This window comes from Elephas maximus, chromosome 7 (genome assembly GCF_024166365.1).
Source record: "Elephas maximus indicus isolate mEleMax1 chromosome 7, mEleMax1 primary haplotype, whole genome shotgun sequence".
Classification (NCBI taxonomy): Eukaryota; Metazoa; Chordata; class Mammalia; order Proboscidea; family Elephantidae; genus Elephas; species Elephas maximus.
The window spans coordinates 65,099,202-65,117,849 of record NC_064825.1 but is presented as its reverse complement, the minus strand read 5'-3'; the positions used below and the strand labels follow the sequence as shown (position 1 = coordinate 65,117,849).

The 18,648-nt window shown below is 37.8% G+C and overlaps 1 protein-coding gene across 7 annotated transcripts in view; it reads left to right on the top strand.

Annotated features, from left to right (window-relative positions):
* Positions 1-18,648, top strand: part of SBF2 (SET binding factor 2) — a 519,656-nt gene that overhangs the window by 314,397 nt on the left and 186,611 nt on the right. The gene's annotated exons all lie outside the window — the stretch shown is intronic.

The window sequence follows — 18,648 nt, the reverse complement described above, 5'->3', positions numbered from 1 at the left end:
CTCCAGTTAGAAAATTAATAACATCCGATAACAACCCAAGACTAGAACATAAGACAGAGCAACCAGATATCAACACAGATAGGAAATCACAAAAATAATGCTAAAACACTCAAAAAAGGGTAACAGAGACATCATTATGTAGATGATGACAACATTAAAACAAAAAAGAGGGACTAAAAAATAATAGTCATAGATCTTTTGTATGGAGAGGAGGTCAAGGTGATAGAAATAAAAGATTGGTTTAAGCTCATAAAAATAGGGGTAAATATTAAGGTAACCAAAAAGGAAACTAACAATCCTGCACATCAAAATAAAAAGCAAGAAGAACATAAAGACTCAGCAAATACAAAATCAACAACAATGAGAAAAAGAAAATATATAAAGAAAAACAACTGAGCACAGAAAATTAAGTGCAACAAAGAAACTGGCAAAAACACACAAAAAAAGACATCAAAATGTTAGCACTAAATTCATACTTATCCATAATTATGCTGAATGTAAATGGACTAAATGCACCAATAAGAGACAGAGTGGCAGAATGGATTAAAAAACATGATCCATCTATATGCTGCCTACAAGAGACACACCTTAGACTTAGAGACACAAACAAATTAAAACTCAAAGGATGGAAAAAAATACAGCAAGCAAACAACAATCGAAAAAGAGCAGGAGTGGCAGTATTAATTTCTGACAAAATAGACTTTAAAATCCACCACAAAGGATAAGAAAGGACACTATATAATGATTAAAGGGTCAATACACCAGGAGGATATAACCATAATAAGTATTTATGAACCCAACGACAGGGCTCCAAAATACATAAAAAACAAACTCTAAGAGCATTGAAAGGAGAGACAGCTCCACGATATTAGACGACTTTGAAACACCACTTTCGGTGAAGAACAGAACATCCAAAAAGAAGCTCAATAAAGACACAGAAGATCTAAATGCCACAATCCATCAACTTGACCTCACAGACATATACAGAACACTTCATCCAACAGCAGCCAAGTATACTTTCTTTTCCACCGCGCATGGAACATTCTCCAGGATAGACTATGTATTAGGCCATAAAGCAAGCCTTAGCAGGATCTAAAGCATGGAAATATTACAAAGCATCTTTTCTGACCATAAAGCCATAAAAGTAGAAATCAGTAACAGAAAAAGCAAGGAAAAAAAATCGAATGCACGGAAACTGAACAACACCTTGCTCAAAAACTAGTGGGTTATAGAAGAAATTAAGTACAGAATAAAGAATTTCATAGAATCAAATGAGAATGAAAACACATTCTACCAGAACCTTTGGGACACAGCAAAAGCAGTGCTCAGAGGTCAGTGTATAGCAATAAATGAACACATCCAAAAAGAAGAAAGGGCCAAAATCAAAGAATTAACACTACAATTTGCACAAATAGCAGCAAAAGAAGCCCTTGGGCACCAGAAGAAAGGAAATAATAAAAATAAGAGCAGAATTAAATGTAATAGAGAATAGAAAAATTGAAAGAGTTAGCAAGACCAAAAGTTGGTTCTTTGAAAAGATCAACAAAATTGATAAACCATCGGCCAAACTGACAAAAGAAAAACAGAAGTGGAAGCAAAAAACCTAAATAAGAAATGAGATGGACGATATCACAACAGACCCAACTGAAATTAAAAGAATCGTAACAGAATACTATGAAAAATTACACTCTAACAAATTAAAAAACCTAGAGGAATGGACAAATTTCTAGAAACATCTACCTACCTAAACTAACACAACAGAGGTAAAACAACTAAATAAACCTATAACAAAAGAAGAGATTGAAAAAGTGATTTTAAAAAAATCCCAACCAAAAAAAAAAGCCCTGGTCCTGACAGCTTCACTGGAGAATTCTACCAAACTTTCAGAGAAGAGTTAACAACACTACTACTAGAGGTATTTCAGAGCACAGAAAAGGATGGAATATTCCCAAAACTCATTCTATGAAGCCAGCAAAACCCTGATACCAAAACCAGGTGAAGACACCACAAGATTTCAAAAGCCATTTTTGTAACCCCCGAGAAAATAAACAAAATGCATGTTAAATACTGGCAAATTAGAAAACAAAATTTACCGGGTATAAGTAATAAATTTGGTAGAGAAAAACCCAAGAATTGTCAGCATACTCCTAAAAAAAAAAAAAAAAAAAGTGTATAAATTTGCATTTTCAGATATCAAAATTAATTTAAGATTATAGTAATTAAGACAGGGTGGTACTGGCACATTCATAAACAGGTTGACCAATAGAACATAATAGAGAGCCCAGAAACAGACTCACACATATAGGAAAACTTGATTTATGACGGAGTTGCCATTTCACATCAATGGCAAAAACATGGGTGATTCCATAAGTGGAACTGAGACAATTGGGTTACTGTGTATTAACTTGTACACAAAAAATGTGCAGATATCTCACGTCACACACAAAAATCACTTCCACATGGATTAAAGCCTTAAATATGAAAAGCCAAATTTTAGAACTTTTAGAACACAACAACGCAAGGAATATCGTTATGACTTCAAGGTAGGAAAAGATTTGTTAAGTCATAAATAATGCCAACTATAAAAAAAAGATTGACACATTTGATTGCATGAAAATTAAGAACTTCTGTTCATCAAAGATAACCTAAAGAGGGTAAAATGCAAACCTCAGAGGGACAGATCCTTGCAGAGCTTGTAACTACCGACAAATTAGTACCCAGATTGTAAAGAACTACAAATCAATAAGAAAAGACAAACAACACAGTTTTAAAATGGGTAAAAGTATCTCAGAGAAAAGGAAACTCACTTGGACAATAAATGTATAAAAAGATGACGTAAAAAATAAAGAAGAAATGTATCGATAAATACAAATTAAAACCACAATGAAATAGCATTTTGCACCCATTATTTGGCAAGGATTTAAAAAGCTGATTTAACAACAAGTGTTGCCAAAAATTTGTAACAAATGGAGTATGTAAACAGTGCTGATGAGAGTTTAAATTATATAACCACTTCGGAAAAGATTTTGCCATTAGCTTATATAGCTGAATATGAACATACTCTGTGACCCAGTGATTCCAATCCTAGAGGAGCTCCCGCATACACCAGGAAACATGTACAAAAATGTTCATAGCAGCGTTGTCTGAAATAAAGAAAATTGAAAACAACTAACATGCTTACCCACAATGATGTTGTTAGGTGTGTTTAGTCGATTCCGATTTGTAGCAACCCTGTATACAACAGAACAAAATACTGCCCAGCCCTGCACCATTCTCAGAATCCTTGCTGTTTGAGACCACTGTTGCAGCCACTGTGTTAATCTAGTTTGTTGAGGGTTGCCTTTATTTGCTAATCCTCCACTTTACCAAGCACGATGTCCTTCTCCAGGGACTGGTCTTTCCTGATAACATATCCAAAGTACATGAGACAAAGTCTCACCATGTTCGCTTCTGAGAAGCATTCTGGCCATACTTCTTCCAAGACAGATTTGTTTGTTCTTCTGGCATTCCATGGTATATTCAGTATTCCTTGCCAACACCGTAATTCAACGTACAGATTGAGCAAGTATGGTAAAAGGATACAACCGACATACACGTTTTCTGATTTTAAACCGTGCAGTATCCCCTTGTTCTGTTCAAACAACTGCCTTTTGATCTACATACAGATTCCGTATGAACACAAGTGTTCTGGAATTCCCATTCTTTGCAATGTTATCCATAATTTGTTATGATCCACACAGTCGAATGCCTTTGTATAGTCAATAAAACATAGGTAAACATCTTTCTGGTATTTGCTGCTTTCAGCCAAGATCCATCAGACATCAGCAATAATATCCCTCATTCCACATCCTCTTCTGAATCTGGCTTGAATTTCTTAGTCTGGAAGCTGTGTTGAAACCTGTCCACCATGGGTGACCCTACTGTTATTTGAAATACTGGTGGCATAGCTTCCAGTATCACAGCAACATGTAAGCCACCACAGTATGACAGACTGACAGATGAGTGATGGAATCGGCAATAGAATAGGTAGATAAATTATGGTGTCTTCTTACAATACTTTTTTTTCTTACAATACAATTAGGCAGAGAAAATGGATGAACTGCAGCAGTGCCAAAAAATAAGGCAGGGGAGCAATTCAATTACAGTATATACCTACTCCTCACTTACAGACTGTCTTGTTATCTGAGAATGTCTTAGGGTACTGCAATTAAATCTTTTTACAAGGCACATTTACCTTCTCAAAATCAACTTCAGAGTATCTTTCTCAGAAATTCTAGCTTAATATCTGCAGTGATTCAATCTAGCATCAAAAATGTAATAACAAGCAGTTTTTAGGTTGCATAGGGAATTGACAAGATAAGAAATGATTCACTTTTACTGGAATTACATTCTGTAGCAGTTAAGAGACTAGCTATAATATTTTATTGTACCAAAAATGGAAAGCAACCTAAATGTTTACCATTTGGATGTTTGTTAAAATAATTGTGGCACGGCTCTTCTTTGGCATACTGTTCATCTACTAAAAAGAAAGAAGTACCTGGAAAAACTTCCATTATGTATTACAAGTTCAACAAGAAGGAAGTTATGTAAGTACAATATGATTCTATTTTTTACCTAAAATTACATGTATGTATGTGTGTGAGATATGTGTATGTATAAAAATAAAGTAAAAATCTGGAAGAATATTTACACAAAATCCTTTGCAGTGTTTTTCTCTGGAAAAATAGGATTAGAAAAAATTTTTACTTATAATTTAAACTTTTAAATTTTATAAAATATATAACAAGCATATATTATTTTTATAATAAAGATTCTCATTTTTGTAGAAGGTTAATGAAAACTCTTATAAGAAGAATAAAACATCGTAAATATATCCTAAGAAAAGCCACGTGTCTTTTGTTACTTTCTTGTTCTAGAAAATGAAGGAGTAGGCTTAACAGATCAAGGTCTGTAGAAGCCCTAAAGTTAGATAATTCCCCGATTCTCTTTATATATATAAAAATAGATCCTGTGCTTCATTCCAGCACATTATATAGAGGTTCTTCTCAGTTATAAATGGACTCAGATGTCATGTTCTTATTTTAATGCGTTATTTATTGCCAACTTGGGATTTATTAATACTTACGTTCTTGTTACACCAATGTACTTGTGGGGATTTAACATGACATTCTGAACATTTTTTAGAAAAACATAGAGTTTCGAGACAGAGAGGCCAAACATCTGTGTTGATGTTTTAAGAAAGAAACATTAATGAAATGAACTAATTTTTAGATGGTGATTCAAAACTTCAGTGACTTTTGCTTTTCGTGACCTAGACGTTATTATTTCTTTCCTCTTCTCAAGGGAAAATTAAATAGAATGTGAGTACTGCCAAGGGGCTATTTTGTTTATCAGGTTCTTTCAATGCCAAGATAATTTTTCAAAGCAGTGCTTTACAGAGGTTATAGATTATTCCAACATACCATCTCATTTCAAAGAAGTAATCATATTTTAGTATTTTTTTGTAACTGAGATTACTAAAAATCTATCAACAAAAACCAAAACAAAACATGGCCTTAACACTTTCCATTTCAGCAGATATAGGATTAAAACCTTTTATCTGTCAAGATTTTAGCTAATTTCTTTTTTTAGCTAATATTTTTAAACAATAAATTATCTTTTTTTTTTTTTAATTTAGAAATCCAGTGAAGGTCTCCATTACCAGCGTTTTACTAGACCACGTGCTATGAAAGACTTTCTCACCAATATAGAATGGGTTTTAGAAAATTTCAAAAAAAATAATTTTAGTTATGTTGATATTTCCCAAGAAGAAAAGAAAATCTCTAATATGCTCGCCCCCTCCCCGCTACTTGAGAAAAGAACAAATAGACGAAACCAGAGCCCTGAGTAAATAACAATTGGGAGTTTGTAACCACAATTGAGCCTTGGCCCAAGTAAGGAGAGCTAGCTGAACCTGAGATTTTTGAATTAGAATTGGACACTGGAAAAGGAATAATCCCTACCCAGTAGCATGGTCCCCACCCTTGACTCCAAGTTCTTTCTGGAGTAACGCATTCCCAATATAGGCAGTCAGAATTCCCACAGGTTAAATTCAATGAAGTATGAACTCAGAATTAAAAAAAGATCTAACATACAAGGAAATGAGCCAGTATGAATTACTGTCAACAGAAACAATCAAAACAGATTTTGGCCCTTCCAAAAACTTATATAATTATCCAGTTTGAACATATGATAATTAAAATATTGAAATAAATAGATGAGTAAATACAGAATGAACAAATACCAAGACACTAACAAAAATGGCCAGGTTCATTTACACAATAATAAAAACTCAAAGTGGAAGATTCAGTATAGTTAGGATATCAGTTCTCCACAAATTGATCTGTAGATTAAATGCAATCTCAATCAGCATTCCAGCAATGCTGTATTAAATATCATGACAATCAACAAAATGTTCCGTGTGTCCACAGATGATAGTTTTAGCAGAATTGTGGATAGGAGAAACAAATCTCTATCTAGAGTAGGTATCTGTTCCAATAAGAACAAAGTGCTACCCCTTCAATGATGGAAATGGTACAGTGTAATCACCTTGTGTGGTTGGCTGGGTCTCCCCAGGAAATTGGGCTACACTGGGGCTTGGTTTTGGTCACTAAATAGTAGCTGTTGTCACATCCATTTTAGTAAGTGGAAGTCTGTGTTACCCATGCATAACCTCCATACCTTGCCACCATGGCCACTTATTCATGGACCCCTTGTGAAAGGACAGTGTTGCTATGGAGGGAAGCTGACTCACACTGAAAGTGTCCACCTAATTATTAAAATATTCCTCCACTGAGTTTCCTCTTTGGTAAGCGTTCATGTGGAATATAAACATTTTCATACTATGTGATCATTCATAGAGGACTATCCACATACCTTCTCCCCAGACCTCCTTGTTAATCTCCAGTGTTTTTTTCCAGGTCTCTGGCCATCCAGTTAAACCATTAGCCACTGCCCATAAATTAGATGCAGTCATACCTCTGGCCATCTCCCCTTCCAGGCAAAATTAACAATCCAATACAGTGCTCAAAGTTCTGCCCACTAATGGGGTTTCTTTCATTATTGTCCTTCATAGCCACCCAAGAGTGGAGCTATAGTTCTGTAACTGTCTGCTTTTAGGTACTGTCATCATATCATGCAGAGATATATGTAAACAAGGCCCAAATTTTCCTTCTTTAATCAGCTGGAAGAGCACTCTTCACAGACCTAGGATGAATTGAGAGAAAGGAGGAAGTGTGGCAGGAGTATTGGCCATAGGTATTTAGGACATTTGCTGTTACAACTTGTGCCTTTAGAGCTTGTTTGGGCCTGATTTTGTGTATTCCACTTCTGCTTGATACTGGAGTGCTTTTGTGTACATTTAACTTTATAGCTTGTTGTTAGGTGCCTTCAGGTCAGTTTTCGACTCATAAAAACCCCAGGTGCCCCATAGGGTTCTCTAAGCTGTAATTTTAGGATTTTCTAAGCTATAGTCTTTATGGGAGCAAGCCACCAGGTCTTTCTCCCTTGGAACCACTGGGTAGGTTCAAACCTTTTGTTTAGCAGCTGATCGCTTAACCATTGTGCTATGGCCACTGTTTCATGGACATCTGTTCCATGATAGGTAGCTCAGGTTACATGCTAACTTCGTGGCCCTGAGTCTGTTGTTCTTTACTAGGTTCCGTAGGAATCCAGAAGCTGTTTCTCAAAGGAGACTAGTAATCTGTAGAGGACGGCATAGTTTTGCTCCAAAACGTTTCTGCTGTAGTGAGGTCAAAAATGACAGATGAGGCAGTTCCAAACTCCTGCCCCTCCAAAGAAATAATCAAAAACCAAACAAAAGCTGTCAGAGCTAACTTTGTCAGAATTCTCAAAAGTCAAAGGTTTACAACAACCAAGCAAACACTGAATCCTGTCGTTCAAGAAAATCTCTTGTCAAAACACTTAACTGAACACAAGCTAAGGAAGCAGAGACTTCAGTGGTGACACACAACAAGGGATACAGTAAGAAGGATCCAAGCGAAAACTCTACACTGGCTGGTAGATCATAGTGGTGTTTGGGACCTCCATGAATTAGTGTCATTTCAGAACCTGTATACAGAACCCCCCGACCCCCCAAATTCCCTTCCCCAATGCATAGTAGTCATAGCAAATTCTAGTAAATGTCCATACACTCATTGGGGAAGGCTAGGAGGTAGATTGAGAGTATAATTTTTGTCTGTGTACCAGAGTCCTTAAGGAGACCCAGCCTTGTCTTCACGGGAATGGCCCTGGGTCTACGAACTAGTTCAAGTCTAGGAATTGACAGAGGGGCTCTGATGCTCTATTGTAGTAACTCAAATCCTGCTATTGTTTACCAGACAATATTTCTACTAATACAAATCAAATATGACTTTAGTAGGCTATTTCAGTCCTAGGCACATTATGATCAAGTAACAAATATCCACTTAAGAACCCTGCCCATCTTTTCTCTAGCAGTTAAGTGCTACCATTTTTCCACTGTCACCCTAAAATCTATTATCCTCACTGAAGTCAGGAAGATCAGCTTGATAGCACTATGATTCATGGCCTGCAGAAAGCAGTCGTCAGAGAACATTTTATGGATGCCAGACTCTTCTCACCAGTGTATTTCTTGTAGCCTTCATGAAGGAGGTATCCCTCTGGACCTTCCCAGGAAAGAGAGAGTGGGTGGGCAGGTCTTACATAATAAATGTATTGTAGCATTTTTATGTCACTAAGCCTTTGGATATCTTCCTCTACAGTATAGCAAGAAAGTTCCACATTTTAGTTTTATTTACTGTAGTCCACTTTTGCTTTCAGACACCAGTTAACCAACCAATTTCAGAGCCACTAGTACATTGTATCCAGACTTGCTGCTTAGTACACCCATATCATTAAATTTAGCCTAATCCAACATGATATTCCTTCCACCCTGATCCAGCACCTTTAAGATCATTTCACATACATATTCTCCAGATTTATGTCAAAATAAATCGGCAAAATGTTGTAATTTTTTGGTGTGTTTGGAACCTGTTCATGGATCCCACTTTGTACTAATCCCTTATAGTCTGGTTACAGTTCTAAAACCAAGGAGAGGTGTCGGGAGTAAATCCCGAGGTGGATAGGCAGTTCCCTGCAGACTACCTCAGAGGACGACATTTAGCTTTAGTATGCCAGAACGACTTTATTTTTGAAAAATACTTTTTGCCAGGTATAGAATACTAGGTTCATAGCTTATTTCTTTTGGTACTCTAAAGATATTTTTCACTGTCGTGCTTGTATTGTTTTCATTGAGAAACCTTGTTTTATCCTTTATTTCTCTGTACTTAGTGTTTCATTTTCTCTGGCCGCTTTTAAGGTTTTCTCTTTACCACCGATTTTCAGCAGTTTGATTATGATGCTTCTTACTGTCTTTCTTCATGTTTCTTGTGCTTGGGGTTTGTCATGGATTGAATTGTGTCTCCAAAAAATATCTGTCAACTTGGCTAGGCCATGATTCCCAGTATTGTGTGATTGTCCAATATTTTTTCATCTGATTTGATTTCACTATGTGTTGTAAATCCTATCTCTATGATATTAAGGCAGTGGGATTATCGGCAGTTATGTTAATGAGGCAGGACTCAATTTATAGGATTAGGTTTTGTCTTAAGCCAATCTCTTTTGAGATACAAAAGAGAGAAGCAAGCAAAGACATGGGAACCTGATACCACCAAGAAAGCAGCGCTGGGGGCAGAGCGTGTCCTTTGGATCTGGGGCTCTTGCATGGAGAAGCTCCTGGTCAAGGGCAAGATTGATGAGAATGACTTTCCTCCTAAGCCGACAGAGAGAGAAAGCCTTTCCCTGGGGCTGATGCCCTGAATTTGGACTTCCAGCCTACTAGACTGTGAGAAGATAAAGTTCTGTTTCTTGATGCCATCCACTTGTGATATTTCTATATAGCAGCACTAGATAACTGGACCAATGAGCAACATCATGATAAACAGAGAAACGATTGAAGTTGTCAAGAATTTAATTTTACTGGGATCCACAATCAACACCCATGGAAGCAGCAATCAAGAAATCAAACGAGGAGGCGGAGCCAAGATGGCAGAATAGACAGACGCTTCTGGTGAGCCTACTTTACAACAAAGACGTGAACAAACAAGTGAAATGAGTATATTTGTGACAAGCTGGGAGCCTTGAACATCAAAGGCAAGCTTAGAAAATGAACCGAGGGCCGGGAGGGGAAGAGACCTTTCAGAAGTGGAGAGGAGTTACTGGACCTGAATCGAGGGGAGCCCTCAAGCACCGTTCCTGGAGCAGCAGTGGCGGCAGCAGGCTGGTACTAGCGTTCAGCTGCAGTTCCCTCAGAGAGAAGCAGCCAGCCGCACAGCCTACTCACACCTCTGGAACCTGAGAAGAACGGCGCTCTTGGCAAAAGCTAAGTATTTGCATATCTTTTCCCGCGCCCCCCCCCCCCACCCCCAAGCCAGCTTCAGCACCTGAATCCCTGGGCCTCTGATAGGCCCTGTTGAGCACCTAACCATCCTCCGAGCCGTGGGGAAGGAAAAAAATTGCAATTGGGATAAAAGATAATTTGCTAGGTCTATTAACTGGGGGAGCTCAGGACAGAAGCAGCTCTTGTCCAGGCATAAACCGTCCGTGGACCTTGAGCACCTTTCCCTTCTGCACGGACCTGTGTGGGCCTATTTCGGGAGAATAGGCCGTTGTTGGCAAACTCCAACTGTTTCAGCTGTGTGGTGGCGAGGTGGGTGTTTGACGTTTGACATTGCCTATTAAACAAGGTCCTCACCTACCCGCATCAGGGACCTAAGGACTGGTAGCTCCACTCAGGTGACCCACCCACCTGCGACAGAGGTCCAAAGATAACTGGTACCTCCCAGTCCTTGCAACCAAAAACTTTGGGTGCCCATGGTCCCTCTGCAGAACCCACCCACCAGCACGCTCTAGGGAACAGGGAGGCATCTTCCTCAGAGACACCCAGGGGTCAGTTCTCAGCCCCCTGCCTTGTTCAGAGCGTGACCCCCTGCTGCAATCAGATACGGGTATATGCACCAATCACCCCTGCCCCTCTAAGACTGTAGGACAGAACCTATACCACACACTTGATGATCAGCTACCTGGAAACCTGAGCTGCATTCATACAAGAAAACTGAATGGACTGCTAGACTGATATACCTGATAACAGCTTTAGCCAGCTGGGGACAGGACACCAGAGCTCCAAAGGCGAAAGTAATCAATCTAGCTCACTTAAGCAACCCATAGGGGTATACCAAAACAAAACAAAGCAAGAAGCTACGACACAGTAAGCAAGCATAAACTAATACATTAACTTATAGATGGCTCAAAGACAACAGCCAATATCAAGTCACATAAAGAAGGACCATGATCACCTGAACAAACTTTCAAAACAAAGAATCCAGGGATCTTCTAGATGACAGTGCATTCCTGGAATTACCAGATGCAGAATACAAAAGTTTAATATACAGAACCCTTCAAGACATCAGGAAGGAAATAAGGCAATATGCAGAACAAGCCAAGGAACACACAGGTAAAGCAACTGAAGAAATTAGAAAGATTATTCAGGAACATAATGAAAAGTTTAATAAGCTGGAAAAATCCATAGACAGCAATCAGAAATTCAGAAGATTAACAATAAAATTACAGAATTAGACAACTCAATAGAAGGAGGAGCAGAATTGAGCAAGTGGAAGCTAGAATTTCTGAATTCGAAGATAAGTCACTTGGCATTAATACATTTGCAGAAAAATCAGATAAAAGAATTTTTAAAAAACGAAGAAACCTTAAGAATCATGTGGGACTCTATCAAGAGAAATAACCTACGAGTGATTGGAGTACCAGAACAGGGAGGGATAACAGAAAATACAAAGAAAATTATTGAAGATTTGTTGGCAGAAAACTTCCCTGATGTTCTGAAAGGTGAGAAGATATCTATCCAAAATGCTGATCGAACTCCACATAAGGTACATCTGAAAAGAAAGTCACCAAGACATATCATAATCAAACTTGCGAAAACCAAAGATAGAGAATTATAAGAGCAGTGAGGGATAAACGAAAAGTCACCTACAAAGGAGAGCCAATAAGAATAAGCTCGGACTATTCGACAGAAACCATACAGGCAAGAAGGCAATGGGATGACATATTTTAAAAATTGAAGGAAAAAAACTGCCTGCCAAGAATCATATATCCATCAAAACTGTCTCTTAAATATGAAGGTGAAATTAAGATATTTCCAGATAAACACAAGTTGAGGGAATTCGTAAAAAGCAAACCAAAACTAAAAGAAATACTAAAGGGAGTTCTTTCGTTAGAAAATCAATAATATCAGGTATCAACCCAAGACTAGAACACTGGGCAGAGCAATAAGAAGTCAACCCAGACAGGGAAATCCAAAAAAAAAAAAAAGCCCAAAACAGGGTAACAGCGATGTTATTATATAAAAGGAGACAACATTAAAATAATAAAGAGTGACTAAGAAATGTAATCATACACCTTCCATATGGAGAGGAAGATACAGCAATAGAAAGAAATAAAAGCTAGGCTTAAATTTAGAAAAATAGGGGTAAATAATAAGGTAATCACAAAGGAGACAAACTATCCTACTCATCAAAATAAAATACGAGGGAAAAATACAGGCTCAGCAGAAACAAAACAACAACAAATATGAGGAAAGGACAATATATAAAGAAAACCTACTCGGCACATAAAATCAAGTGGGAAAAAGAAACTGTCAACAACACACCAAAAAAGACATCAAAATGATGGCACTAAATTCGTACCTATCCATAATTAACCTGAATGGACTAAACGCACCAATAAAGAGACAGAGAGTGGCAGAATGGATTAAAAAAGAAAACAGAATGGATTAAAAAACACGCTGCCTCCAAGAGACACACCTTAGACTTAGAGACACAAACAAACTAAAACTCAAAGGCTGGAAAAAAATATATCAAGCAAACGACAATCAAAAAACAGCAGGAGTGGCAATATTAATTTCTGACAAAATAGACTTTAAAGTTAAATCCATCAGAAAAGATAAGGAAGGACACTATATAATGATGGAAGGGACAATATACCGAGAAGATATAACCATATTAAATATTTATGCACCCAATGACAGGACTCCAAGATACATAAAACAAAGTCTGTGAGCATTGAAAAGTGAGATAGGCAACTCCACAATAATAGTAGGAGAGTTCAACACACCACTTTTGGTGAAGGACAGGACATCCAGAAAGAAGCTCAATAAAGACATGGAAGATCTTAATGTGACAATCAACCAACTTGACCTTGTAGACATGTACAGAACACTCCACCCAACAGCAACCATGTATACTTTCCTTTCTAGTGCACATGGAACATTCTCTAGGATAGACCACATATTAGGTCATAAAGCAAGCCTTAGCAGAATCCAAAACATTGAAATATTTCAAAGCATCTTCTCTGACCGTAAGGCCATAAAAGTAGAAATCAATAACAGGAAAAGCAGGGAAAAGAAATCAAGCACTTGGAAACTGAACAATACCCTGCTCAAAAGAGACTGGATTATAGAAGACATTAAGTATGGAATAAAGAAATTCAGAGAATCCAATGAGAATGAAAACACTTCCTATCAGAACCTTTGGGACACAGCAAAAGCAGTGCTCAGAGGCCAATTTATATCAATAAGTGCACACATCCAAAAAGAAGAAAGGGCCAAAATCATAGAATTATCCCTACAACTTGAACAAATAGAGAGCAACAAAAGAAACCCACAGGCACCAGAAGAAAACAAATAGTAAAACTTAGAGCTGAACTAAATGAAATAGAAAACAGGAAAACAATTGAAAGAATTAACAAGACCAAAAGCTGGTTTTTTGAAAAAATCAACCAAATTGATAAACCACTGGCCAAACTGACAAAAGGAAAACAGGGGAGGAAGCAAATAACCCGAATAAGAAATAAGATGGATATTACAACAGACCCAAATGCAATTAAAAGAATCATATCAGAATACTATGAAAAACTATACTCAAACAAATTTGAAAACCTAGAAGAAATGAATTCCTAGAAACACACTATGTACCTAAACTAACAGAAACAGAGGTAGACCAACTAAATAGACCCATAGCATAAGAAGAGATTGAAAAGGTAATCCACAAACTCCCAACAAAAAAAGCCCTGGTCCAGACGGCTTCACTGCACAGCTCTACCAAACTTTCAGAGAAGAGTTAACACCACTAGGACTAAAGGTATTTCAGAGCACAGAAAAGGACCAAATACTACCAAACCCATTCTATGAAGCCACCATATCCTTGATACCAAAACCAGGTAAAGACACCACAAAAAAAGAAAATTATAGACCTATGAACATAGATGCAAAAATCCTCAACAAAATTCTAGCCAATAGAATTCAACAACATATCCAAAAAATAATTCACCATGACCAAGTGGGATTCATATCAGGTATGCAGGGAGGGTTCAACATTAGAAAAACAATTAATGTAATCCACCACATAAATAAAACAAAAGACAAGAATCACATGATTTTATCAATTGATGCAGAAAAGGCATTTGAGAAAGTTCAACACTCATTCATGATAAACACTGTCAGCAAAATAGACATAGAAGGAAAATTCCTCAACATAATAAAGGGCATTTATACAAAGCCAACAGCCAACATCACCGTAAATGGAGAGAGCCTGAAAACATTCCCATTGAGATCGGGAACCAGACAAGGATGCCCTTTATCACCACTCTTATTCAACATTGTGCTGGAAGTCCTAGCCAGAGCAATTAGGCTAGATAAAGAAATAAAGGGCATCCAGATTGGCAAGGAAGAAGTAAAAGTATCTCTATTTGCAGACAACATGATCTTATACACAGAAAACCCTAAGGAATCCTCCAGAAAACTACTGAAACTAATAAAAGAGTTCAGCAGAGTATTGGGTTACAAGATAAACATACAAAAATCAGTTGGATTCCTCTACACCAACGAAAAGAACATCGAAGAGGAAATCACCAAATCAATGCCATTTACAGTAACTCCCAAGAAGATAAAATACTCAGGAATAAATCTTACCAGAGATGTAAAAGACTTATACAAAGAAACTACAATACACTTCTGCAAGAAACCAAAAGAGCCTTACCCAAGTGGAAGAACATACCTTGCTCGGGGATAGGAAGAGTTAACATTATAAAAATGTCTATTCTACCAAAAGCTATCTATACATTTAATGCAATTCGGATCCAAATCCCACTGACATTCTTTAATGAGGTGGAGAAACAAATCACCAACGTCATATGGAAGGGAAAGAGGCCCTGGATAAATAAGACATTAATGAAGAAGAAGAACAAAGTGGGAGTCCTTACTTTACCTGATTTTAGAACCTGTTATACCGCCATAGCAGTCAGAACAGCCTGGTACTGGTACAACAACAGATACGTGGACCAATGGAAGAGAATTGAGAATTCAGACATAAATCCATCCACATATGAGCAGTTGATATTTGACAAAGGCCCCAAAACAGTTAAATGGGGAAAAGACAGTCTTTTTAACAAATGGTGCTGGCATAACTGGATATCCAGCTGCAAAAAAATAAAACAAGAGACATACCTCACTCCATGCACAAAAACTAACTCAAAATGGATCAAAGACCTCAATATAAAATTTAAAACGGTAAAGATCATGGAAGAAAAAATATGGACAACGTTAGGAGCCCTAATACATGGCAGAAACAATATATAAAACATTATTAAGAATGGAGAAGAAAAACTAGATAACTGGGAGTTCCTAAAAATCAAACACCTATGCTCATCCAAAGACTTCACCAAAAGAGTAAAAAGACTACCTACAGACTGGGAAAAAGTTTTTAGCTATGACATTTCTGATCAGCGTCTGATCTCTAAAATCTACATGATACTGCAAAAACTCAACTACAAAAAGACAAATAACCCAATTAAAAAATGGGCAAAAGATATGAACAGACACTTCACTAAAGAAGACATTCAGGTAGGGAACAGATATATGAGGAAATGTTCACGATCATTAGCCATTAGAGAAATGCAGATCAAAACTACAATGAGATTTCATCTCACTCCAACAAGGCTGGCATTAATCCAAAAAAACACAAAATAATAAATGTTGGAGAGGCTATGGAGAGATTGGAACACTTCTGCACTGCTGGTGGTAATGTCAAATGATGCAACCACTTTGGAAATCGATTTGGCGCTTCCTTAAAAAGCTAGAAATAGAACTACCATACGATCCAGCAATCCCACTCCTATATATCTAGAGAAATAAGAGCCTTTACACGAACACATATATGCACACCCATGTTTATTGCAGCACTGTTTACAATAGCAAAAAGATGCAAGCAACCAAGGTGCCCATCAACGGGTGAATGGATAAATTATGGTATATTCACACAATGGAATACTACACATGGATAAAGAACAGTGAGGAATCTGTGAAACATTTCATGACGTGGAGGAACCTGGAAGGCATTATGCTGAGTGAAATTAGTTGCAAAAGGGCAAATATTGTATAAGACCACTATTATAAGAACTTGAGAAATAGTTTAAACTGAGAAAAACATTCTTTTGTGGTCACGAGAGGGGGAGGGAGGAAGGGTGGGAGAGGGGCACTCACTAATTAGGTAGTAGATAAGAACTACTTTAGGTGAATTGAAAGAGCACACAATATAGGGGAGGTCAGCACAACTGGACTAAACCAAAGCAAGGAAGTTTCCTGAATAAACTGAGTGCTTCGAAGGCCATCATAGCAGGGGCAGGGGCCTGGGGACCATGGTCTCAGGGGACAGCTAAGTCAATTGGCATAATAAAATCTATTAAGAAAACATTCTGCATCCCACTTTGAAGGGTGGCGTCTGGGGTCTTAAACGCTAGCAAGCAGCCATCTGGGATGCGTCAATTGGTCTCAACCCACCTGGATCAAGGGAGAATGAAGAACACCAAGGACACAAGGCAATTATGAGCCCAAGAAACAGAAAGGGCCACATGTACCAGAGACTGCATCATCTTGAGACCAGAAGAACTAGATGTTGCCTGGCTACAACTGATGACTGCCTTGACAGGGAACACAACAGAGAACCCCTGAAGGAGCAGGAGAGCAGTGGGATGCAGACCCCAAATTCTCATAAAAAGACCAGACTTAATGGTCTGACTGAGACTAGAAGGACCTCAGTGGTCATGGCCCCTAGACCTTCAATCAGCCCAGGACAGGAACTATTCTCGAAGCCTCCTCTTCAGACATGGATTGGACTGAACAATGGGTTGGAGAGGGATGCTGGTGAGGAGTGAGCTTCCTGGATCAGGTGTCCATGATCCAAGAGACTATGTTGGCATCTCCTGCCTGGAAGGGAGATGAGAGGGTGGAGGGGTTTAGAAGCTGGTGAAATGGACACGAATAGAGAGAGTGGAGGGAGAGAGCAGGCTGTCTCATTAAAAAAAATAAAATTGTCTCATTAGGGGGAGAGTAATCAAGAGTGTGTAGCAAGGTGTATATGGGTTTTTATATGAGAGACTACTTGATCTGTAAACTTCCACTTAAAGCACAATAAAAATTATTTTAAAAAGAAATCAAATGACACATTGTATTGGGAAAATCTGCTGCAAAGTACCTCTTTTAAGTGTTGAAAAGCAAAGATGTCACCTCAAAGATTAAGGTGTGTCTGACCCAAGCAATGGTATTTTCAGTTGCGTTATATGCATGTGAAAGCTGGACACTGAAAAAGGAAGACCAAAGAAGAATTGATGCCTTTGGATTGTGGTGTTGGAGAAGAATATTGAATATACCATGGACTGCCACGAGAAGTAACAAATCTGTCTTGGAAGAGGTAGAACCAGAATGTTCCTTAGAAGGAAGGATGGCTTGCTTCTTACATGCTTTGGGTATGTTGTCAGGAGGGACTAGTCCCTGGAGAAGGACATCATGCTTGGCAAAGTACAGGGTTAGTGGAAAAAAGGAGGACGCTCAACGAGGTGGATTGACAACAGTGGCTGCAGCAATGAGTTAAGCATAACAACGATTGTGAGGATGGCACAGGACCGGGCAGTGTTTCATTCTGTTGTGATAGGGTCGCTATGAATCAGAACCGACTCGATGGCAACTAGCAACAACAACAAAGATAACTAAGACAGGGTTCATTGAACTTCTTGGTTCTTGATTTATAGTTTTTATCTAAATTTCTTTTTATCAAATTTGAATATCTTCAACCATCATTGCCTCAAATATTTTTTCTAACCTCCCTCTTCTTCAGGGATGCCAATTACATGTATTAAAAAAAACCAAAAAACCATTACATGTATTAGGACACTTGAAATTGTCCCCTAGTTCATTAGTGCTCTTTCCAATTTTTTTATTCTTTTTATTTTTCATTTTGGCCAGTTTCTATTGCTGTGTGTTAATTTGCCATTAATCCCATCAAGTGCTTTTCATCTAAGACGTTGTAGTTTTCATCTCTAAAGTTCAACATGGGTCCTTTATGTACCTTCCATGTGTCTTAACTTTTTTACTATATGAAATATGGTCATAATAACTATTTTCATGTGCTTGTCTGCTAATCGTAACAGCTGTGTCAGTTCTAAGTCTGTTTCAGGGATTCATTT